General features: G+C 55.5%; 1 long non-coding RNA gene across 2 annotated transcripts; it reads left to right on the top strand.

Annotated features, from left to right (window-relative positions):
* Positions 1–546: 546 nt before the first annotated feature.
* On the top strand, positions 547–3,656 carry LOC133102521 (uncharacterized). 2 transcript variants are annotated; one of them, XR_009702980.1, is made up of 4 exons: positions 566–595; positions 701–992; positions 2,929–2,983; positions 3,101–3,656. It is a non-coding gene; the product is annotated as an uncharacterized LOC133102521 (long non-coding RNA). The 2 variants fall into 2 exon arrangements; XR_009702979.1 differs by having other exon boundaries at positions 547–992.
* Positions 3,657–23,051: the final 19,395 nt, after the last annotated feature.

The following is a 23,051-nucleotide window of genomic DNA, read 5'->3' on the forward strand; positions in this document are numbered from 1 at the left end:
GGGATGAACACGCGGTTCATGAATGAATGGCAGAGTCGGGTTTGAGGAGGACGTCCCGGTGGCTTCACGGGATGCTTGTCCAGGTGCTTGCCCCCCACTGAGGGACGTGTCCCGTTTCTCACCGGCCTGCGTCGGGTGGGGACTCAGAAGCATGTTCCCTGTGTCCTCACAGGCCTCGGGCCCTCGGTCTCTGGCTGGAGGAACACAGCAGGAGGACGGGAGTCCCCCTCCAGGTGCCCTCCCCCGCCGGAAGCGCAGAAACCTGGCCGAGGTAGGGCAATCAGGAAGCCCCTGCCCACCTGAGCACCATTTCCCTCCTGGAATCCGCGCTCACTGAAGAGCCCCGGCCTACGCCAGTGAAAATTCCCATAGAAAAGTTCCATTCAATTTGACTGGTTTTTCATGCACAAACTATGCCTCTTAATTGAGGCCAAGGTGTACTTTTCAGTCTTGTTTTCTGTCCCCGCTGCTACCGCGTGATTTGGAGCCCGGAGGGCAGAGCCTGGAGGACGAGATTTTCCTCCCGGAGACTGATTTTATGATTAAGTCAAATGTCATGGGCCGGTGAATTTCTTTGAAGATGGCTACGTTTGAGGTAACTAACATAGAATTAGAAATCCACAGGGATGGAGCGTAAATCCAGCCGGGAGTTCTGCCAGGATTCAAAGCCTCTCATCTTAGAAATCTATTTTGGCAGCAGTATGCTCCACTCTACACCCTGCCTGCAGCTGAGAAACAAAAAAGGCAAGAACCTCAGCAGGCAGGTCCTTTCCATGGCAAGCAGCTGATCAGTGTGGCACAGCAGCGGTCTCACCCCGTGCTTCCCCACCACGTGCAGAGGCGAGCTCAGCTACTTCCTCTCCATCCTTCAGGTTGAGTGCAGATGCCGCCTCTTCCAGGAAGGCCGTCCTGCCCAGCCCTGCGGACGCCCTGGCATCCATCACAAGCCTTACTGTCTACGTGCAGTTGGAGCGGCTCCACAGCCTTGCCAGGTAGGCACAATTTTCCTAATATTTTCTCTTTTTTTGGCCACGCTGCAAGGCTTGCGGATCTTAGTTCCCCGACCAGGGATTGAACCCGTGCCCCCTGCCGTGGAAGCGCGGACTCCTAACCACTGGACCGCCAGGGAAGTCCCATATCCTATTATTTTCATCTTATGCCCGAGGCACTAAAGTAGTGGGGAAGGTAACTCCAGCAAGGCTGCGCGACTCGGAAGTGCAAAGTCGGCTCGCAGACCTGCTCTGTGTGCCTCCTGAGTGCAGGCTTATTTTTTTAAAAATTTTATTGAAGTCTAGTTGATTTACGTGCTGTGTTTAATTTCTGCTGTACAGCAAAGTGACTCAGCTATACACATATGTATTCTTTTCCATGATGGTTTATCACTGGATATTGAATATAGTTCCCTGTGCTGTACAGTAGGACCTTGTTGTTTATCCATCCTGTATGTAATAGTTTGCATCTGCTAATCCCAAACTCCCAGTCCATCCCTCCCTCCCCCCCTCCCCCTTGGCAACCACAAGTCTCTTCTCTGTCTGAGTCTGTTTTTGTTTCTTAGATATGTTGATTTGTGTCGTATTTTAGATTCCACATACAAGTGATATCACATGGCATTTGGCTTTCTCTTTCTGACTTACTTCGCTTAGTATGATAATCTCTAGGTCCATCCATGTTGCTGCAAATGGCGTAATTTCATTCTTTCTATGGCTGAGTAATACTCCACTGTATGTACGTGCCACATCTTCTTTATCCATTCACCTGTCGGTGGGCATTTAGGTTGTTTCCATGTCTTGGCTATTGTAAATAGTGCTGAGTGCAGGCTTATTTTATACTAGTGGGTTTCAACGTTCTTTCAAGGCATGGAACTCTTCCTTCAAATAAGGTTGAAATGGAAATCCAGTGTATAAATCCAGGAGCAGAGGCGATCTGGTGAGCTGGGGGTGGGGTGGAGCTCCGGAAGCAAGCCCTCACTCTCTTCCGTTGCAGTTCCTTGTGGAAACCCCAGGGTTTGAACCCCTTTCGACAGCACCGAGCTGAAGGTCCTGGGGTGGCAGGGGAGGTGTGGCTCGGGGCTCAGCAGCTCATGGCTGAAACCGGCCCAACGAGGTTGACGCAGCTCTACCCACTTGGAAGGTGGGTTCTATTCCCATTCTTGACTGCTCTGGGGCGAGTGTCATGGACCACTCCCGACTGGTCAGGGGGGTGGTCTGCATCCTTTATTCAGTCTTGATGTCCCTCACTCTCAAGAAGTAGGGGAAATCATCTTGCTGTTGTCATCCACAGCTGTGCACATAAAACTGAATATTTAAGGCCATAAGAACAGGATCTGAGTTTTATAAAATGACTTGATTTATTAAAGCACTGGGGTGTAAGGGTACCATAAACCTTTCTACTCTGTGCCTCAGGCTCTGTACTAGGCATGAGCGGACTCCATCTCAAAGGGCTGCTCTGAGCACAAAATGAGTGGCTGCAGCTAAAGGTTTTAGAACAGAGTCCGGTGCCCAGTGGGCACTTTTATTAGGGAGGCTGCAAGAAGCCACAGAATCTGACAACCCCAAGGTGTCAGTTTCTGCTCCTTCTACACGTCCACTGGGCATCAGCTGTGAGACCTCTGGGTTTGCATTATCCTCGTTCTGGGCCCGGGACGCCAGAACCAGTGGCCAGAGGAAAGGGATTTGCGTGCTGGAGGGTCTCCTGGGTACCAGTGAGCAACATTAGCTGCCATCTCTGCACTTAGTCAACATGAGCTATTGTTGTTGAGAAAAGCATAGCTAGTCAAGCATTCACCTAACAGGAGAATGAGGACCTTGAGATATGCAATATGTAAGATGGATGTGATAAATAGTGACCTTGTTTTAAAATCAGAAGGAAAAGCAAGGTTACTTTTCGTTTCTTTCATTCTAATTTTTGTCCTTCAACTTTGTCCCATAGGTAGCAACATTACAGAAGCTTAAGGTCGATCACGGCCAGTACAAAGAAACGAAAGGTGAGCGTAGCTTTACAGAATTCAATTTTAAGATTGTGTTTATTGGCTGTATTGAAAGCCCCCAACAACTGTGCATATTATCTATTGATCAAAGCTGTTTCCTCTCTCTTGCACCAGATGGAAACACAAAGACTCCATTATGTGCTGGCACTCACGCTGTCTCCTGGCAATCGCTTGTGTGCTGACGTTTGAATTTACGCTGGTGGTAACAAGATTGAGAAATAGCTCATAGTTCATCGTTATATTTACAACAGAGCTTGTCCCGAGAATGTGAGTTTCACTTGTCAGAGAATATGATGCCAAGATGGTGGAAAATTGGATGTGATTTGTTATAATTTCACCAATCAATGCAGTCGACCCCTTAGGTCACTCTCGTCCTGGTAATTGATGACCAAATGTCTAATTAGTTTCCTTCCATAAATGAAGTTTATGCTTTGGCAAAAATGCAGTGTTGTCCAGAACTAAGGTGAAGCTTGGGGGATGAGAAGAAAGGCTTTCCTGGGGGAGTGTAAGGATGGTGTGAAGTGCAGAGATAACAGGTAGAATAAGGGTGAGGATGGGCCTAGAAGGGGGTCAATAGGGAAGACACCTGGGGAAGCTTTCCTCCTGGGCCGCAGAAGAATGCACACCAGACCTCAGCCTCTGTTTCGTGTTTTCTCCATGTGTGTAGACGAATACATGTGATAATACAGACAATAGGCATGTCATCTCCTTTTCCTCCCTTTGTCATCTTGTTTGGACTCCTGCCTAACCGGTATCCTATAAGACTTGTTAGTGATAGATACATATATAGGTGGTTGGATGGACGGAGAGACGGACAGATGGATGGATGAATGGATGAATGGATGGTTGGATGGGTGGATGGATGGACAGGCAAACAGATGGAAAGATGGATTAACGGATGGATAAATGGACGGGGGGATGGATGGTTGAATGGAGGGATGGATGGATGGTAGGAAGGATGGATATACAGACGGATGGGCGGATGGATGGATGTGTGGACAGGTGGACAGCTGACTGGATGGGTGGGCAGATGGATGGTCGGGTGGATGGATGGACAGCTGGACACAGAGTAGATAGCCGTAACCTAGTGTTTTGGCTTAAGGGAGGCAGTATAGCCTGGAGGTTAAGAGCAAGCCCTGTGGAGCCACACTGCCTGTGTCTAATTCCCAGGGGCCTGTATACGCACCGTGGCCTTGGGGGGCTTTGTAACTGCCCAGTCTTCTCAACTGTGGAATGTGAATAAAAACAGGGCTGTTGTGAGGATTAAGTGAGGAAATACACGAAAGCATGTGGAACGGTCTGCTGTCCATTTACGATGATTAACTAAGTGGCAGAGCCTCCCAGCCGCTCGGCTTCTTTGCGTCAGCTGGGCTGGAGAAAAACTGTGCAAACTCCACTCAGGGAGCAGGTCACACGGACTCTGGACAGAGGGGCTGGGAAACCAGGGATGGAGCCCAGACTTCTCCGAGTTTCAGAACATTCCTCACCTTTGATCTTGGCACTCGAAGGCTGTCACGAAGCCCGCGGAGCCTGTGGTCTCTGGTGGAGGGTGCATGGGGCTTCAGGAAACCCTCCAGCTGCCGTTCCCACCTGGGCGACTGGCTCCCGCCCTGCGTCCTAAGGCCCCGGGTCGGCACACGACAGGTTCTGCTCACCGGGTGCCGCTTCGCCCTCCATTCATCCATTCACCTTCTCACAGATCCTTGCTAAGCGCCTACTGTATACAAGGTGCGGTTCCAGGCTCCGTCACCTCCACCCTCACCCCCCGTCAGGTCTTTTCCATAAAACCATCTCCTCCCGCTCCACTCTGTGTGGTCCTGACGCTCGCCAGGCATTCAGGTTGGGTTTGGCAGGCATGAGTCGGGGACCCTCTCCCCCGAGAACCATGGGGGCAGGAACCGGTAGGTGATCACCGGGGGCTCAGTCCCCTTCCTTCTCTCTCCTCCTTAACCCCAATCTCAATTTCTTCCCTTCATGCGAGCCCTTCACTGCAGAGCTGGGAGAACCTTCCCCAGGGGTGTAGGGAGTGAGACGGGGCATTACAGCCCCAGGAGAGAAACTTGGACGTCCTACTGACACCTCAAGTTAGAGGATGGTTACCTTTGGGAGTGTGGTTCTCCGGTTATTTTCTCTGTGTGTGTGTGTGAGTGTGTGTGTGTGTAGGGGGTTGTGTAGGACCGTGCCGCGGGATAGAATAGTGACTAGAACAGGGTTGTTTGCACCACTCAGGGTCTTGGCTGGATCCCAGCATGAGGATGACCCTGTCTGGATCTGAAGCAGAGGGGCAGCTGAATGGGGAGAGGGACCCAGCGGGGCAGCAGTGAAATGTTCCTGCCGGCTTGGAAACAGGGAAAGTAAATTGCACATTAAAATGAAAATAATCTATAAAATCGCAATGAATGAATCAGAGCAGAGCCATAAATAGAATGAATGGGGACACGGTTTCTCCACCGACTGCAGGCCCAACTGCCCCACGTCCTGCTCCTTTGCCACCTGTGCCCAGAACGGCCTCTGTCACACACTCCACTGTCATCCCCAGGGCCCCAGAGGCCCAGCCGTCTGTTGGCTGTATCACTGCATCCCGCATGCCAGTGGCTCCTTGTAATGGGGCCGGGCTGGGTAGGTGGGGACGGCCGTTAAATGTCTCCGGAGAGCTTTTCAAAACGCACAAGCCTACCTGCATTGCAAATGTCTCTATTTTGCACAAATCAGCCAGCTGACCCTGCGGGAGCCCTGCCTCTACTTTCATTTGGGAATCGTTGTGGATCCCGCTTCTGGGATCGGATGAGCGGCCACGCTCCGCTGAAGGCCAGACCCTTCCCCGAGCACCAGGCCCACCCTCCTGCTGCCCTGGGCTGGGAGCAGCAATTCCACGCTCCCTGCCTGCATCGTCCGATTTCCCTCTTTCCAACTTGCACAGGAATGTACTGTTATTTCTCTCCTCTCAGGAAAAAAGCCCCAAATTCCTCTCGGCCCCAGTTCCCTGCATCTCCCGTCAGCAAACTTCTTAACACGTTGTCTCTGCCTGATGTTTATCTCCATCTGACGTCAGAAACCCCCTCGTGCTGTCCTGCAGACCCGGTCCGCCCCACTGCTCTGTCGCGGTCTTCTCCGCGTTGCTTGACCCAAGGCGTCATCTCCGTCTTTTGAACTTGAATCCCGTCAGCATCTGCCTGCCAGATCTCCCCTCCTCCCCTCCTCCGGGGCCTCTGGGCTCCTTCCCACCTCATCAGGCCTTCTCGGCCTCCCCTTCTGGCTGCTCCCCGACATCTGACCCTGGTGTGCTTGGCCCAGCCCTCCATCCTCGTCCCTCTCTGCGCGGGGGGCAGAGGGGGGTCTCCTCTCCCCGATTTGAGCATCGTCTCTGTGCCGGTGACCCTCAATCCGAGCTCCAGGGCAGCCCCTTCTTCAAACTGCAGACTCACCTGGGCAGCTGGCTCCTGGGTCCCTCCGCTTAGATGCCTGGTGGGCGTCTCAGGACGCATGTCCCTCCCGTCCCTCCCCAGCCTGCCTGCCACGCCCTGCCCGTCTCGGCTGGGGTGAGCCCGCGTTCCTGCTGCACAGGCCTCCCCGGGCGCCAGCCCGCAACCTGACCTCCCATCCCTCACGCCCAACCGTCAGCAAGTATGTTCGCTCCAGCTTCAGAATCTACCCAGAACCGAACCACTTGCAGGCTCTTTGTACAGATGATTGTATTTAATCTTTGAAAAATCCTTTAGGCCTGTTCCTAATTTTTCAGATGAAGAAAGAGGCCGAGGAGGCCCATGGTGGCCCACGTCCCCAGGGTGGTGGGCGGAGACCGTCTGCGTCTGCACTGTTCCTGCTCTGTCTGCATCCTTACCTGGCTCAGATGGGGACAGGAGAGGAGGACTTTCTCCAGGTGAAGAGTCCCGAGCTGGGGCTCTGTGTGGGCGTGTGAGAGTCGGGGTGGGGAAGCCGCGAGGACCCCCACCTGGAGTCCCTCTGTGTCCCCTTCCCCCGCAGGCCATGGGGGCTCCAGAGGGTGGGCAGCAGCTTGGACCCCAGCGGCCCCAGTCACTCGGGTGAAGGGTGATTTTTCCTGGGAGGACTTTGTGCATCCCTTCCAGGCCAGGAGGGTTAGTCCCAGAGGGCGTTGCAGGGGGAGTGAGACAGAGGCTGCAGTTCTGGCTGGGGATGCTCGGGGCTCCTGCTTGGTGTTTGCTCACTTGGGGGGCACGTCAGTAAGTGGTTGGTGGGAGAGGTGCTTCTGGGCCGTCGTTGTTCTGCCCTCTTGGGTGTCGCCTGGATTGGGGCCAACGGGCCTCGGTTCCCAGGTGCAGGTGGTGGGCACGGAACCAGCCAGGTCAGTGGCTGCCCAGGGACCACGCTGGGCCACCGGCGCATCACGGCTCCACCGGCCCCGTACGACCACTACGCACGGTGTCGGGCTGAGCGCAGCGACCATGAGACGTGGGGCTCACCCTGGACCCGCTCGACCTCAGGTCAGCACCCTACTGCCCCGTGACCTCTGTGTCACTTGGATTTCATTAGAAATATTCGTGTGTTTCCAACTCTCCACACCGACTCCTGCCCTCAGCGGCGGTCCCCGGCTCCTCCTTCCCTCTGCCGGGGGCCAGGTCTGAGGAGGTCTGAGTCCTGAGCCTCGGGCTGTGCTACAGTTGGGGGGGTGACCACACAGGCCTGGGGTTCCGGTTCCGCAGATGGACAAATGGGTCTCCCAGGGCCTCGTCCAGAGTCACTGGTAGCCACTCACTTCCTGGGGGCCTGGATGACAGGCGGACTCCAGCCTAAGAGGAAAGGGGTCCAGGCTGTGATGGGAGAGGCGTCCTTGCACCCTCTGGACCCTTGGCCGGTGCTCTGACCTCAGGTACGGAGCACCAGCAAGGCCTCCGCACCACCCTAAGCTGGGGGGGTGGCAGACACGTAGCAGACGGTCGCTGTGCTCTCAGGAGGGGCTTCCCGGACTCAGATGCTTCACTTGTATTGGAGAGACTATGACCGAGCGCCAGAGCTCGGGACGTGGAACTGCTGACTTCCTAAAACCGACGTTGGATGTTTAGGTGGACATCGAATAAAGAACTGATGAGAACATGCTGTTTGCCATGCTTAGCAGGAGCCGGAAAGGTCTCTGCAGCCCGGATGATACGCAGAGGCGAGAAGGGATGAGGAAGGTCTCTGTGCCCCGGTGGGGAAAGGCCTTCGGGACGCGATGCTGGGCGAAAAGCAGACGACAGACTGTGTATGGGGGGCGGGTTGGGTAAGAAGATATATTAGCATTACTTTCATTTGCTTAAAGGAGCACAGAAGATAGGCACAAACCTAGCACAGGTGGCTAGTTATACGGGGAGGCGAGGGGGTTGGGTAGACACATCCTTAAATGTCGCTGAAATATTTGGACGGTGTGGAGTAACACAGTTACGGATTAAGTCACAGCTCACGACCTGGGCCATGCTTCCCGCGCTCTTCTCTGCCCGTGGCGGCCCTCGAGGCCCAACTTCAATGCTGGCTCACCCCCCAGGCCTCCAGTCAGGGCTCATCACTCCCTCCCAGCAGCCCCGTAAGGCACCGCCCATACGTTTATTAAAGCATTTATCTCATCCCGCCCCGCGTAAGAGTTAGTGATTAACCCGCCTGTCTCCTCCAAATGATAGAGTTCTTGAGGGAAAGACTCGTGTGTTACTCATCACAGCGCCTTGCACGGAGTGGCTGACAGAACAGGTATTTGCTGGTGAGTGAATAATTTAGGGGAGCCCCAGGAGGGCTCACACCTACCTTGTGTGGTTCTAAAGCTGCGTCAGTGACTCGGATTCTCTCTTGGATGAGCTGGGATGCTGGGATCTCTCAGTGCCAGTCTCTGGCTTGACCGTGGAATGCCATGGGCACCCTGGTCTCCCAGGCCATGCTCCTTCTGACCTGAGGCCATGGGCCGGCAGGCTCCCTTGATCCGCTGAGCCCTGTCCCAGGGGAGTGGCCGTCCTGTTTCCAATATGAGGGCAAAGGACGTTCCTCTCTACACAGATGTGTCTACACATGCCAAATAATTTGAGAATTTCATCAATTGAAAAAATGTAACTTCAGCTAATGGATATAGCAATAATAATAGTTGATGAGACGTTTGAGTCGATCAATACCTGATTAACTTGATCCATCTCTTGTGCTCAGAAACACTGAGGCCTTCTTGTGTGAGAGGTGGAGACGGCTGAGTGGCCAGGTCACCCCAGGCAATGTGGCCCTGGGCCTAATGAGAAGTGAAAGGCTTGGGAGGGTTAACCCGAGGGCCTGTTCGCGCTAAGCGCTATTTCCAGAAGACGAGTGACCTTCCAATACGGCTGCTTAGCTTCCTGACAGCACTTTCCACCCTGAGACCCTACGCAGCAGGGGACGGGCTGACAGCCTTCCCGGTCTGCATTTCGCCTACCCGTCTCCTTGGCCCCTTAAAGAATGCGGTGTGTGACCCCAGAACACCAAGGCCAGGTCTGGGTGAAGCTGGAGCCCGCTTTGGAGGCACTCTTTTACTCTCAGTGATTCATGGAATTCTGACCTTCCAAGGCGGGTGGGGCTTTTCCAGCTCCTAGTATGGAGCCCCTGGTCCCTGGGGGCCCGCGGTTGCCCCCCGGCTCTGCAGTGGAGCTGGGTCCTGGGGGCTGGCTCCATCGGATCCGCATCTTCCATGTAAATCTCACCTGTCACCCAAGGCCCATTTCTTCCGTCTGCTTCGTGCCTGGAAATCGCCCCCGTTACTGAATGTACATGCAGCCAGGTTCCCACACTCGGGTCTGCAATCCACGCTGAGGAATACCTGCACTTTTGTGTAAGTCTCCCCTCCCAGGCGCCAATGAAGGAGAGAGTAGCAACAACAACTTAGCAACTCACGTTCGATGAGGGCTTCCTGCACGTCGCGTGCCGGGAGCTGCGGCGCAGCCTGTGTTAACCCTCGTGTTTTCCCTGCCACGCCCGACGAGGCCCACGGCTATCCGCATTTTGCAGGTAAGATTATTGAAGCACAGAAATGCTGTCACCTGGTCCAAGACCACCCAGCTCCTAAGTGGCACACACCACACAACACCCCTCCCATGCCCGCCTTCCTAGGCTGACCCCAATGACGTGTTTCATTGCCTGAAGCATTTTGTTAACACTCTTCAAATGGAGAAGACCTCTTCTGAGCCCATGCCTGAGTGTTGTTGTAAACTCGTAAAAAAAATTCATAATAAATCAAAACCTGTAAGTCAGTTTTAAAAGCTCAGCGTTTCTGACCACGAAGCTGGAAGTTTGCAGAGGTCACGGCCCGTGCTGCGGTGGCTCAAGCCTGCAGGTACATGGGAGCTTGTCTGGGAGGAGGTTTGCTGAGCACAGTCTGCCCTGGTCCTCCCCAGGAAACACGGAACAGGGAGCGCCTCCACCTTCCCCGACGGGGGCAGGGGCCCTGAGCCTGCATTCAGCATGGGCCCCGCAGCCTCGGCGCCGGCCTCGCGGAGCTGGTAAAAATGCAGAGTGTCAGGCGCCCGGACCCATGGGCTCAGAGTCAGTCCCCGGACCCACGAGTTCCTGGGCAAATGACCCTCGAGAGACAGTGCTCTGAAGCGCGGTCTGAATTTCTGAGGTCTTTCTGAGCCTTACGTTTCATGGTTCAGGTTCTCTCTGGACTCTGGGGGTGGTGAAGCCAGACTGGGCGTCTCGTTGGCAGCGTAACTGCTGGCAGGTGGCTCCCCCCCGACTGCTGTCCATGCCCAGCCCTGGGCGTGAGCCACGGCTGCTCCGTTTTCTCCTTTTGTGGATTAAGGCTTGAGATGGCTTTGGGTCTTGTTTGTACTTTTTCTTAATCACTATTTAAAAGGGCTCTCAACTGTTTATTCAGCAATAAAACTTGTGGGGCAGCAGAGCTGAAGCCAGGGGCTTGCCCCGAAGTGCCTGGATGGGTCAAGGTTAAGGATGGGTGAGAAGGTCAAGTGTGGCCTCTGGGTCATGGGGGGTGAGAGGATGGGGGGAGGGCTGCACTACAGACGGTGACTCCTGGGGCCTGGGCCTCTGCATGGGCCAAGCGCCTTGAGACTGGATGCACGGCCTGCTTTAGGGCTGTGGGTGAGCGTGAGGCCTGGTGGGGCCGGGAGTGAGGCGGCCGACGGTTTGGGGGAGAAGGCGAGCTCCAGCTGGTCAGTGCAGCCAGAGAAAGAGGGTCAGTGAAAATGCAGCACTTCCTCTCCGTCCAGTTAGCTTTGGCTCCAGGCAGGGGTGGGCGAGATGGACGGGGCAAGCTGTGACCCCCGCCACCTCTGGTTCCTAACCCCGTGGTGCAGGTGACGGGCCGGGGAGGAGGGCGGGCAGGGACAGCTTCCTGGTTTTGCCCCCTTTGGGACAGGACACCATCTGGGACACTGTTTGGTGACCACACATCTTTCTGATCGTGCCCCTCTCGACGTGGCCTGTAGACCCTCACGCCCCAAAGTGCTCCCAGTATAGCGAGTGGACATGGGATCCAGGAGAAGGCCCCCTTGGTGAACGATAATGTCGAGATGAAGGGAACGTGGCCTTGTGTCCGACTCTAGGCGTCTCAGCCCAGTGACATCATGTGACAAGAGCGCCCAGGCCTCCCAGAGCCAATCTACATGACAGACAGACAGAGGACAAGGGCTCGGTCCTGAGGCAGCAGAGAGGCTCAGGGTCCCGATGCCCTTGTTCCTGCCCCTCCCCGCCCCACTGTCCTGGACCCACCTGGCCCTGTTGGCATCTTGCTCAGAGAAGCTGAAATAACAGGCCCGTCGCGCCGGGTTTCTGAGAACAGCAGAGATAATCCCCAAATGTCCTGTTGGGTCCATAACCTCAACCTCCTTTGGGGTCCGATCTTGCACCAGCAGCCCCTGCTCAGAGGATGGGTTGGCAGGACGGCCCATGTGTGAGCATCTTGGAAAACCACTTAGAAAGCAAGGAATTTGCTTTCTAATGAAAGCCCAGGGAATTCAACTCCAGAGGGAGGGCACTTACTCCTAGTATGAATCTGGCTGCACAGAGAGGCTGTCCCCTCTTCCTGCTTAGCTGTGCTTAGAGGGACCTCGGCATCTGGAGATGCCCAAGACGAGGATGAGAAGGAAGGTGAGCGGGAGGGGGCAGTCCGTCATCAGCTCGCGGGGGCCTGATGCAGCCCAGGGAGAAAGTCCCCTCTCACGGCCTTGGCGCCAACTTATCTGCTTGGAGCAGATAAGACGCGCTGACTGGTCTCGGCGAGAAGCAGGAAGCCTGTCACGGGGGGGGGAGGTGTGGATCTGTCACCCCCAGCCCTCGCCCTGGTCTTCCTCTCTCTGAAAGAGGAGGTGGAAAGTGGTCTCTGTTTTAAGGTTTTCCAGGCTTTTCCTTAAATAGTCACAGAGCCTGGAAAGCTCTGCTCTAGACAGGAAACAGTCTACACTGGCCGCGGAGGGTCCAGAGCCGTCTTGGTGTCGCACGTGTGAGTCCGGCGTGGGATTCCTGGAAGGGACTGTCAGGTGTTTGAATCTGTTTTGGTTTTTTTATCTTTTACTTCAGAAATAATTGACCCCTTCACACCTTGCTTTCTGATGACTGCATTCATTGGGTTCATCCACGACTGCCTGAATTTCACCTGAAAAGTTCTGTAATAACCTCCTGGCGCACAGAAATCTACTTTTTCTGTGTACAGAGGGCACCCTGCCTGAAGTCAGGGGAGGCTGGGGAGCACCTGTGGGAGGGGAGGGGACACCTCTGCCCCCCACCCCATGTAGAGCCCCTGGCAGCCTGGGTGCAGTGGGGGCCTGGTGCCCTCGCCCCAGCGCTGCTTCCACTCATGGGCGTGAGTGCCATCCCTGCCCCTTCGCAGCAGCCTGGAGCCGAAGAGGCCTTGGAGCCCGGTGAGGGCACGTCCTTTGTTTCCAGGTGAAGCACAGGCTGAGAGAGAAGGGACAGGCCTGCGGTCACTCGGCGGGTGTGTGGGCTGCCCACAGAGAGGCCCAGCCCTGCTCAGCTGGCGTGGCTCCTGGGTAGTGCCACCGCCCAGCCTTTGCCAGCTGAGGGTCCGCTGGGAGGTGGGTGAGCACCGGGGGCCGGTGGTGTCGAGAATCCCCGGAGAGGATGAGCCACACGTGTGCGACTTCTGCAACTCTGCTCCGGTGAGCAAACCTCCGGCTTTTCTCAGACTTGCCAAGGAGGGCTCTGGGAAGCTGCAAATGATTAGAAAACACTGAAATAGATGATTCTGAACACCCTTTCCAGCTTTCAGTTTCTGAATGTAATTTCTAAGCTTCCTGCCCCGAAAAGGAGCCATTCTCACCACAGTGGGCGTGAAGGGGCAGAGTGGTGAGTTCAGATCTGAAACTGGGGCTTGGTAAGAGAAACCAGATCTTTACACATGTCATTCAAGGGCTAACCCATCCCGATCACTGAGCCTCAAACCTGGTTCTGAGGTTCTTCATGGAGAAGAACGGGGAGGGGGAGAAGGGGGCCACTGGAGGGTCTGGATGCAGGAGAAGGAGTCTGGGGGGGGAGGGGGGAGGGGGAAAGGGGGAGAACCCAACGTCACGCCCTTTGCTCCCTGCGGCCCTGGCATCTCCACTGGGAGCCATCCAGAGTCCTGCCTGAACGGAGGGCCTCACTCGGAGGACTCATAAATCTCTTCTCACACACGGGCTAAGATCCCTGAATGGATCCAGCTGGGTGGGTCTGCGAAGCAGCAGGGCCAGGCCCGGACTTGGTCACTTACGTAACTTACTCTTGAAATAACAAACGCCCACCTCCCCGGCACCGCGTGGGGCGGACGTGCAGGTCACCCCCGCCCCCGTGGGATTCAGAGTCAGCAGACCGTGGACTCGGTGTCACAGCACTTCCAGAAAAGCCAGTCGGGGAGCAAAGCAGCCCCACTCCTCCCTGCTGGCCAGGCAGGACCCACCCTCCGTCCTGGGGCCACTGGCTGGCTCCCCGCCCAGAGTCTCAGCTGAAACCCAGAGCGAAAGTCCATGGGGCCTGGACCCTAACACGGGGCCTCTCAAACGCAGGGAGTGTGTGATCCGAACCCAACCCGAGATGGAAAACTAGGTGGTCATGGCAGTTTGGACCCTCTCGAGTCTGGAGAAAAGCTGGAAGCTTTCAGATCATGAAGGGAACCAGGCAAACTCCATGTCCTGATTTCCCGCTGTGCCCTGTCTCAGGAACTTGTCCTGGGCTCGTCCAGCCCTAAATCGACACCCACCAGCAGGGCGGGCTCTCCATGTAGGTCAGGAAACACGCCCGTGCGGTTAAGGCATTTCCCCAAGGCTGTGTGACTTGGACATTGTGGATTATTTTGCATTTCTAATAAAAAAGGTACTAAGACAGATTTTACAGGTCATCAAAATGGCAGTTCATTAAATGTAGTGAAAAGTACAAATGATTTATTCACAAGGGTGTGTGGAGGCCTGCATACGGTTGATAACCCAGGAGGAGAGAGGTTGTAAACAGAAACTTTTAATAAACTTGGAATCCCAAGGTGAGAATAAAATTATGCTACCTGCCATTTATGCCATCAATGCTTTAAAAAAAAAATAAACTGTGAGCTTTTTTCCTTCAAAGGCCTTAGATGAGACTGGTTTTTAGAAATGACCCTCTACTCATGCGAGGCTGTCTGCAGCCACCCCCTTTCCCCCAACAGAGCTGTTAAAAGTGCCCACTGAGGGGACCTCCCTGGCGGTCCAGTGGTTAAGACTTCGCGCTTCCAACGCAGGGGGTGCGGGTTTGATCCCTGGTTGGGGAACTAAGACCCTGCATGCCGTGGGGTGCAGCCAAGAAAGGAAGAAAATAAAATAGAAGCGCGCACTGAAGTGGTGTCGGAATGAAGAATATAAGTCCTCTACATCTTTCAAGTGTTCCGGTTGCCTAAAATGTAGGAATGTTCCATAACTATGGCTCTTAACCTTCTGGGATGGCCTTTGAACATCTGAAAAGCTACAAACCCCTTCCCCAGAAACACACACACAAACACGCAAACATAACTTTGCAGAAAATGTCAGGAGGTTTTCAGGTGCTGCTGTCCGGGACCCCGCGGTCCCCTCCCTCTGGGTGTGGCCTGCATCTCACCTTTAACAGCTGTCCCGTGAGGGTGGCTTTCCGACCCACCGAGGCCGCCATCTGCACAACTCCCTGGCCCCTGGACACTCTACACCCAGCCAAGCCTGGCCCAGCATTTCCAGGTCATCAGAGGAGCTATAGGAGTGATCTCTTCCGCGGCCCTAGAGACGACTCGTGTCTCCAAGTGGGAAGGCGGCCGGTGGGCTGGTGGGTGGTGTTTGGGTGCCCAGCTCGCCGCGGCTCCCACGGGGCCCTGGGGCTGACCCTGCCCCCCCTACGCCCGCCCAGGGCGGTGGCTCCGCACCTGTTCTGTGTGGGCGGCCAGCGCTCTGCAGTGGGGACAGATGGAGTGGCCTTTGCTCTGGGACCAAGGGCCGTCGCCTGCGGGGATACAGACAAAGGGCGAAGCAGCTGCTCAGGGCCTAACTCATAGCCCGGCCGCAGCGGCACCTCGGGGACTAGATGTGCCTTCCCTCCAGAGGGAGCCCGGCAGGTCCGAGGGCTCCGCGCTTCCAGGGGGGCTTTGAGTCAGGGATCCCTGGGCGCCCCCTTCCCGCTGAATCCCCGTCTCAGTCCCAGGCTGGGGACTCTCAGGCCCGGACCCCAGAGCCGTCGCGGTTCGGGGAAGAAGTCCAAGGAAAGTCCCGGGCGCGGGGCTGGGCGATCCACGGCGCAAAGCCTCCTGTTTTGCTTCCGTCTGTGCGACGGTCAACGGATTGAATTAGGTTAAATGATGTCGTCAAACAGGGAAAACGATTATCGAGCACTTGCCGCCCGTGTGCTGTGAGTTCCGTTGATTCGTGGGGCTCCCGGGACAGAGGAGGAAAGCGAAGAGTGGAGAAGGCGTCTGCTCTTGGGGTTAAGGGCCCTACTCAGACGGGAGCGTTTCCCGGGACAGAGTCACACCCCCTTCACACCCCACTCCCTTTCCCTCCCAGTGCTCACGCCCACGCACACACACGCAGACACGCGCGTGCACACCACCACCAAGTCTGGCCGTAGGAATTCAGGAAACGTGATCACATCTCCCTGCGTCTCTCTCTCTAGCCTTTGTTTCCTCCCTCTTTCTGATCGCTCTTCTATTTCCCTGCCTCCCTCCCTCCTCCCTCCCCACCGCTTCTTTCTTCCATAGCACAGACACTAGTCGACACAATAACACGAGACACAAAAAGAAGCGTTTAAAAGTAAGAATTTGTTGTCTTTTTACTCAAACACTGTTAATTCCGAAAGAGTATTTTTACATAGTTTGGGTACAACATTTAAACCACCCCGTCGGTAAGCAGACATACACTGACACTGTTCTAAATACATTATTTATTTTGTTTAAAAATTTACATGCCCATCAATAATGCATCCAGCTGGAGAACGTTAATTTGCTTCAGGCCATGCACCAAAAAACCAAATTAGACTCACGTCTCTCACTACTCCGCCCTCTGCGGTCAACACACTGCAGAATCCATCCAGAGGAGAGAGGGCAGCTCACCCACAGGACGGAGCAAACGCGCGTCTCCCTGTGCCCACCCCACCTACCTGAGAACCCTCGCGGTTTCCGGAGGTTTCCGTGCGCATCGCGGCTCAGCGTGCTACACACTGAGCACCGAAGGCTTAGCTCTTAAGCACTTGAAGTCTGCAAAGCAATCCCAAAAGGGATTAAGATCTTTTCTGGGGGATAGATGATCACGTGCTCTCAGGAGCCGGACTTCAGGAGGACGGGCCCGGAAAAGAAACATACACGAATCGCTATATTTTTTTTCCACATAGAAGTTCAGAAGGCTCGTCTTAAAATTGTTCTTTACTGAAAAAGCCCCAGAGCACAGGTCATGTAAAATCCAATCATTAAAATATTCCAAACAGCTAGGAGTCACTTGATAAACATCTTCCCAACCCCACTAAGCTGGGCTGGTTGTGAAAGAGGGGCTGGCCCTGGGCACACTCGGCTGTCCCCAAACCGCACAGCTGACGTTCCCTTAAAACCGCCCGATCCAGAAGGACACCAGAGCCGAGAAGGCAGGAGGGGATGAGGCCAGGTGGACACAGATATGGGGCTACCTTCTTCCACAGAGAACGTGACTCTGGGTACCATTCTGACACGGCTGCCTCCGTCCCAGTCCCTGGCGGGATACTATTATTAGGGTTTGGCAGAGAAAAGGCATGGAGGAATGCTGAGCCCATAATTCCTGGCCCTCCTGGGCTGTGTCATTCAAGAACTTCCTGGTTTCGTTTCCATGGTTCGGCAGCAGACTCTTTTGCACATCCAGACATTTTTATGGTTGGATTCTTTGTGGAAAAGACAGGGCACATATTTTCTCTTAAGTGGAGTTTCTCCTTTTCGCTGGGCTTCGGCAACTCTGCTTCCCCAGAGCCAAGGGCCCATGTTCTCCAGTGGCCAGTTGACACTGTGCGTGGTCAACGACCATCTGGTTTGGAACCAGAGAGCCGTGGAATGGCAGTGCTGGCTGGGATCGCGGACACGGCCGGCGCGAGGGGTCCAGACCGGCGCTGCCTGCGGGACCCCCGGGGAGGGGGAGGGTCCCCGGCTGAGGGTTTTGGGGGCTGGAGGCAAAGGCCGATAGAGCAGGAAGGAAGGGCCTGTGTGCCAGAGCGCCTTCTTTCTTTTAAAGACAAGCCGAATATTTAAGTTTTTAAGTGAAGTTTCATGATTAAAAAATATTGGCAAACAAATAGGCCTGTGGGAGAGAAGTCCTTGCTCAGGCCCTGAGCCCAGCCTTCCTTCAGCAGACGTGACCCTGAGGCCATGAGCAGGAGGAGACCTGTCCCAGGTCCCGCAGGCATGGAAGGGGGGCCTGGGGCTAGAACTCTGATTTCTCGGTGATTAACACCAAATTCTTCCTGCCAGTCCGGTTGACAATTATTCTTTGAAACAATCACTTCTTCACAGGAGGGGGAGGTGAGCTAACTTACACGGTCAAGGCCAAGCCTACACCATTGTCCTGAGCTCTTGTTCTCTTTAAGATTCAAATATTAAAAAGCTTTAAAATATATGTTACGTTAAATAGTATACTCATATATTACATACGATTTTACTATATAGTATTATTATCATATAAGATTTGAATATGTACGTTTATGTTACAGCTGACCACGTTTGAAGGGAAATGTCAATAGATAATACCCCAAAGATTCCAGCCCCCTGGTCCTCTCTTATCTGAGATGTTACCACACGCCCATGGGATTCTTTGCAGATGATAGACAGGGGTGATGGAAGACTTCTATCACTGATACTTAAAGAGATAACAGTAACCCCAACAAACCCTCTGATAAGCAGGGCCAGTGGAATCCCTCGGAATGCCTGGGATTCACTTTTAGTGCTTCTTCATCCTGACGCAGGCTGGCAGCGCTGAGACCCAGCCGGGCCTGGGGAGACTGGCCCCCGGGGTGGGGGGTGCCCCGATCTTGGCACTGGCCCTTTCATTCTGTGTGACTTTCTGTGGGGAGTCATTTCTGGCCCTCAACTCTTCTCGTCTCTGAAAGGAGAAGGCTGGGCTGCTGTCTCTCCATTCCAAAGCCTCTCATCTCTGGGATCTGAGAGACCAGATCTCCAGTCCTGGACCCATGGCCTGCCACGTGACCTCGGGCAGGTGGTGTAACTTTTCTGTGCTTCAGTTTATCTGTGAGATACGTCTGTTTGGATTCATTGAGAAGATACGGCTGTGGCTGCCACGGGGTCCCCACCCACCATCAAAAGTCATCTGCTCTAACACAGCGTTCGCCCCAAATAAAAACTGATTGCAGAATACCAGTCTATGATGTAACATAACGGGATGCATAGAATGTGGGGTTTCACAATGACCACAAAACCCTACACCTGCTGAACGCTGGTGTCTAGTCCGGAGGGCAGGGAATCCCGTGAATCACGTTCCCGCCAAGAACAAACAAGAATCTTAACTTTCCCCCTCCAGGGTCTGGGACAACTTCATGCGTCCGTTGGAGGGTTTGAGAAAAGCTGCATAACCTGTCCCCAGAAAAAGGCACGTATGCATGCACACACTAAATTCTGCATTCCACACCAGAGGGTTCAGGGACTCGAGGAAGCCCACCCTGGATGTTGGTGGCTTTGGAATTTCCTCAGGAACAGTCGGTCACTTACAGCTGCCTGGGCAGTCGCTGAGGGGTTTACACTCAGCAAACTCTCTCTCTCTCCTGAAGATGTGGGTTTCACTGTGGGTGATTTAGGGGACTGAGGGTGAGCTCCTGCCATTGTCCGTGGCCTCCTAGAGGTTCATGGATCCTGGTCTGGGGGTGGTTCCCATGTGCAGGACACGTATGCAAAAGAGTAACACCCAAAGCCAGGACAACCATCATCAACGGAGTGTCCCCTGTCCTCAGAGCCTGGTGTTCAAGTTCAGGTCCGTCAGACTCCAAAGCTACTGCCCACCACAGTCTTTAATAAAAGGAATGTTAAAAACTATGCTAAAGTTATTCTGCTATTTGGGAACCTCGCTGCCCTCTCTCCTCTCGGTCCCCTGAGATATTTCTCAGCTGTGAAGTGGAACTCAGTGTACCCCCTCTGCCGTGGTTCTCAACTTCCAGCAGTTCTCCTGTCCCAATCTCCTCCAATTTTTGTCTCTCTCGGCGCTAGTGTGTGCAGAGCCAGGATGCTTGTCGGGGTGTCTGGGAGGATTGGGGCAGGTTGGCTCCTGGGAACGTCACCACACATGCCCTGGGCGGGGAAGCCCTGTTAGGAGAAGGGCCGGGCCTGGTCACCGCACTCAGCACTGCAGCCCAGCCTGAGTAGCCAATAGGCCCCAGTTAATGGGCAACCCACCCCTAGGCCAGTGATTCTCCTGTGGAGGGAAATTTACTCTGAAAAATCTAGTCACTATTATACTTTTCTATATAAAAATGAGAATCACTATTGTTTTAATAATACAGATTATGCATGAAATCCCAACAAAGTCACCTATGCTGGTAATCATAGGAGAAGGGGAAGGTTCTTAACTAAAAGTGGGGTATGCCTCGTGCCCCGACACTCCCTCTACCCCACCAGAAGGGGTGTCTCAATGGGGAGGGAAAGGCCTGGCTGACAGGTGACATCGCTGCCCAGGGCAGCCTTCCTCGGGGCTTATTCACTTTGTCACAGAAGGAGGTAGACTCACGGGGTTCATGTCTCCATCAGGAGGGGGGTTCTCATGGGTTCCTCCCACAAGTCTTTACTGAACATGTACTGAATACGTGTTCTAGGCGGGGGTCTAGGTTCTGGATGGACAAAGGTGGACACTACCTCGTCCAATAGGGGAGACACACGTAGACCTGCACTGATGAAGGATGTGGTAAGTTCTGCCATAGGTCAGGGGCATGGAATGCTCTAGAGCTCAGAAGAGGGACATTTCGGGTGGTGTCCTGGAGGAGGTGCAGGTGTACAGACAGGTGCAGAATGCAAGGAAACCAGCCAGGAGAACAGGGGGAGAGTGATGGGGGGCATGGAGTTGCGTGTGGAGGGGTATGAGCCACTGGGGGCTCAGCATGGGTGGGGACGGGGAGCAGGAGAGGCCACGCATGGGCTTGGGGACCCAGAGCGATTTTCAGCTCCTTAAGTGGCGGGATGTGTTTTGGGGCTCATCCTAGAGGTAACTGGGATGACAGATTAGGGGGAACAGACTGGAGGGGCCTCCGTGGACCAGGAGAGTGACCTGTGGCTCCCGTGGGGCCAGCTACGCGGGAGAGGGCAGGGCTGGAGGAGCAGCGTATTGGTGACTATGACCAGGGAGCGGGGTGACTGCTCGCGTTGAGGATGCTGGGTTGACCCCGCGCCCCGTGGCGAGCGCTGCTGGGGAGCTGGCGATGCAGCGGTCGGCTTCCCGGCCCGTCATCCTGCTCTGAAGCTGCAGGTTGGGATCTGGCACTGCCTTCCACGAGGGGCGTGCTGCACAGACAGGTGAGCACAGGTGGCCCGTTCTGGGCACTGAAGGGACGGAAGGGGGGCTCAGCTGGCAGAGGTGACAGGGCGGGGACTGGCCCGCGCTCGTTCACGCTGGCCTGTGTTTCTGCAGCGCCCCCTGCTGGTTCCTGCTGCTCTGCGTCTCCCCGGGAGGCCCAGGGGACCCTCACCCCGTGTCCACTGTGGGTGGACCACGGGGCCCCCGCCCATGACGGGAAGCAGGCTGCTTAGGCCTTTTGTCCTGTCTGAATAGAAATCATGAAGCAGCACTTCACACCAAAGGCCTGACGACACGCACGTCCTCTGGCCCTGGTGGCAGCAGGGCTGAACTGTGAAGACTGGCCGTGCTGGCGGGGCCAGGTCGGGGGCTGCGGGCTGGGGTCCGTGAGCCGAGCCGCAGGGGACCAGGCCCCAGGGGCTAGGCAGCTGCTGGCAGGGCCGGGGGCACACACACCTCCACAAGCAGGTCGAGAGAGCTCAGCGGGCAGAGGATGTGGGGAAACTTCTCCTCTACAGGAACCAGCTGACTGGGCTGCCCACCCCCAGTGACCCCAGGGGCTCCCAGCTGGTCAGCCGACCAGGCGCCAGTGTAGTATCCAGTTAAGGGCGTGGCTCCAGGGTCACACGGCCTGGATACGAATCCCTGTTCTGCCCTTTCTTGCTGCGAAACCCAGGCCTAGTTTCTTAACTCATCAAAGCCTCAGTCTATCCATCTGCAAAATGGCCTTTTGCAGCAGTAGCGCTGCCGTGAGGATTCTGTGGCCCTGGGGACACTGGGGACAGGGCCTCCTCAGCCCCGGGGAGAGTCCATCGCCCGGCACTGGCTTGAAACTCAGCCTTAGCTCCAGCTACGTCATCGCCCAGCGGGAACTTTCCCTCCCTCGTGGGTGGGTGTCTAGTGACCCGCACAGAGCAGGCGCTGATTAAAGCAGGGGCAGGAATGATGACCCGACAAAGCTGTGCATCTTTGATTACTGACCACGAAGCCCAGCTCTGGGATGGTCAGGGTCATCGACGCCTGCAGCCCAGCCGGGAGGGGTCTTGGTCCTGCACCATCCTGGGGCACAGGCCGGTTCGGGGGAACAACCGCACACCAGACCCACAGCATCCCTGGCCGGTGGGATTCTGTGCACTGCCTCCTCACCCCTGCCCAGAAGCCGGGGCATCCGGGGGCACGTCCCCCAAAGGGACGCTCCGTCCCCCCAGGCTGTGTGCTGAGCTCGGGTCCCACCCAGGCCACGGCCGGCGCCCGTCACGCCCGTGGCACCGCGGGGTTTAGGCTCAGACCCCACTGTCTGAGGCTGACTGGGAAGCCGCCTTTGAAAACGCTGTAATTAAACCCAGATTGCTGAGGGGCACTGGGAGTTCAGGGGACGGGGCACTGGGAGGTCGGGTTTGTTGTGGCTGAGTGTCGGCGAAGCCGGGGTTGAAGCGGCCCCTCCCCCAGGCTAATGGCACGTTCCTGCAGGAAGTTGCACAACGTCCAACCCGGGTCCAAGTACACACGGAGTTCAAAGACGGAAAACAGTAGGTTGAGTGTCAGTCTCTGAGGGATGAATTTAGGCCATTGTTTAAAATCAGATGTTTGGTCAGAAAGCCCACACTTGTCCAAACACTGAGAGGAGGGCAGGGACCCACAGTGAGTCAGCGAGGGCAGCTCAGGCCGGGAGGGGCCCGCGTCCTCACACCGTCCTTGGAAGATGTCCTGCCCTGCAGGCAGAGGACCAAATGCCGCTGGGATTTGGGTCAAAGGTCTGGGAGGTCTTCCGGGCACACGTGTTCCTGTCCGGCTCAGTCCCCCGTGCAGCTGGGGCCCCTCCCGGGAAAGTGTCCTCGAGCCACCAGCACCCCCTGCAGGACTGTTTACCCACTGGGGTTACTCACTCCGGTGGCCCCGAAGGGGGCTGTTAGGACAGGTGACACGGGCAGCCAAGGTGACAGACGGTGGACACTGGTTTCCAGGCCAGTGGACGTGGAAGTCGTCTGTGCTAGGATGCGGTCACTGACTGGGCTGGGGCGGGGTGTGGGTCCAGGAGTCTCCGCCTCCAGCAGCTGGGTGCTCGATGCAGCAAAGCTCCCCTGGCGGAGCAGGGGGAGGGGGGCAGGCTGGCATCAGGGCAGATGACGAGCACAGTTTTG

The sequence above is a fragment of the Eubalaena glacialis genome, chromosome 12 (assembly GCF_028564815.1).
Source record: "Eubalaena glacialis isolate mEubGla1 chromosome 12, mEubGla1.1.hap2.+ XY, whole genome shotgun sequence".
NCBI lineage: Eukaryota > Metazoa > Chordata > Mammalia > Artiodactyla > Balaenidae > Eubalaena > Eubalaena glacialis.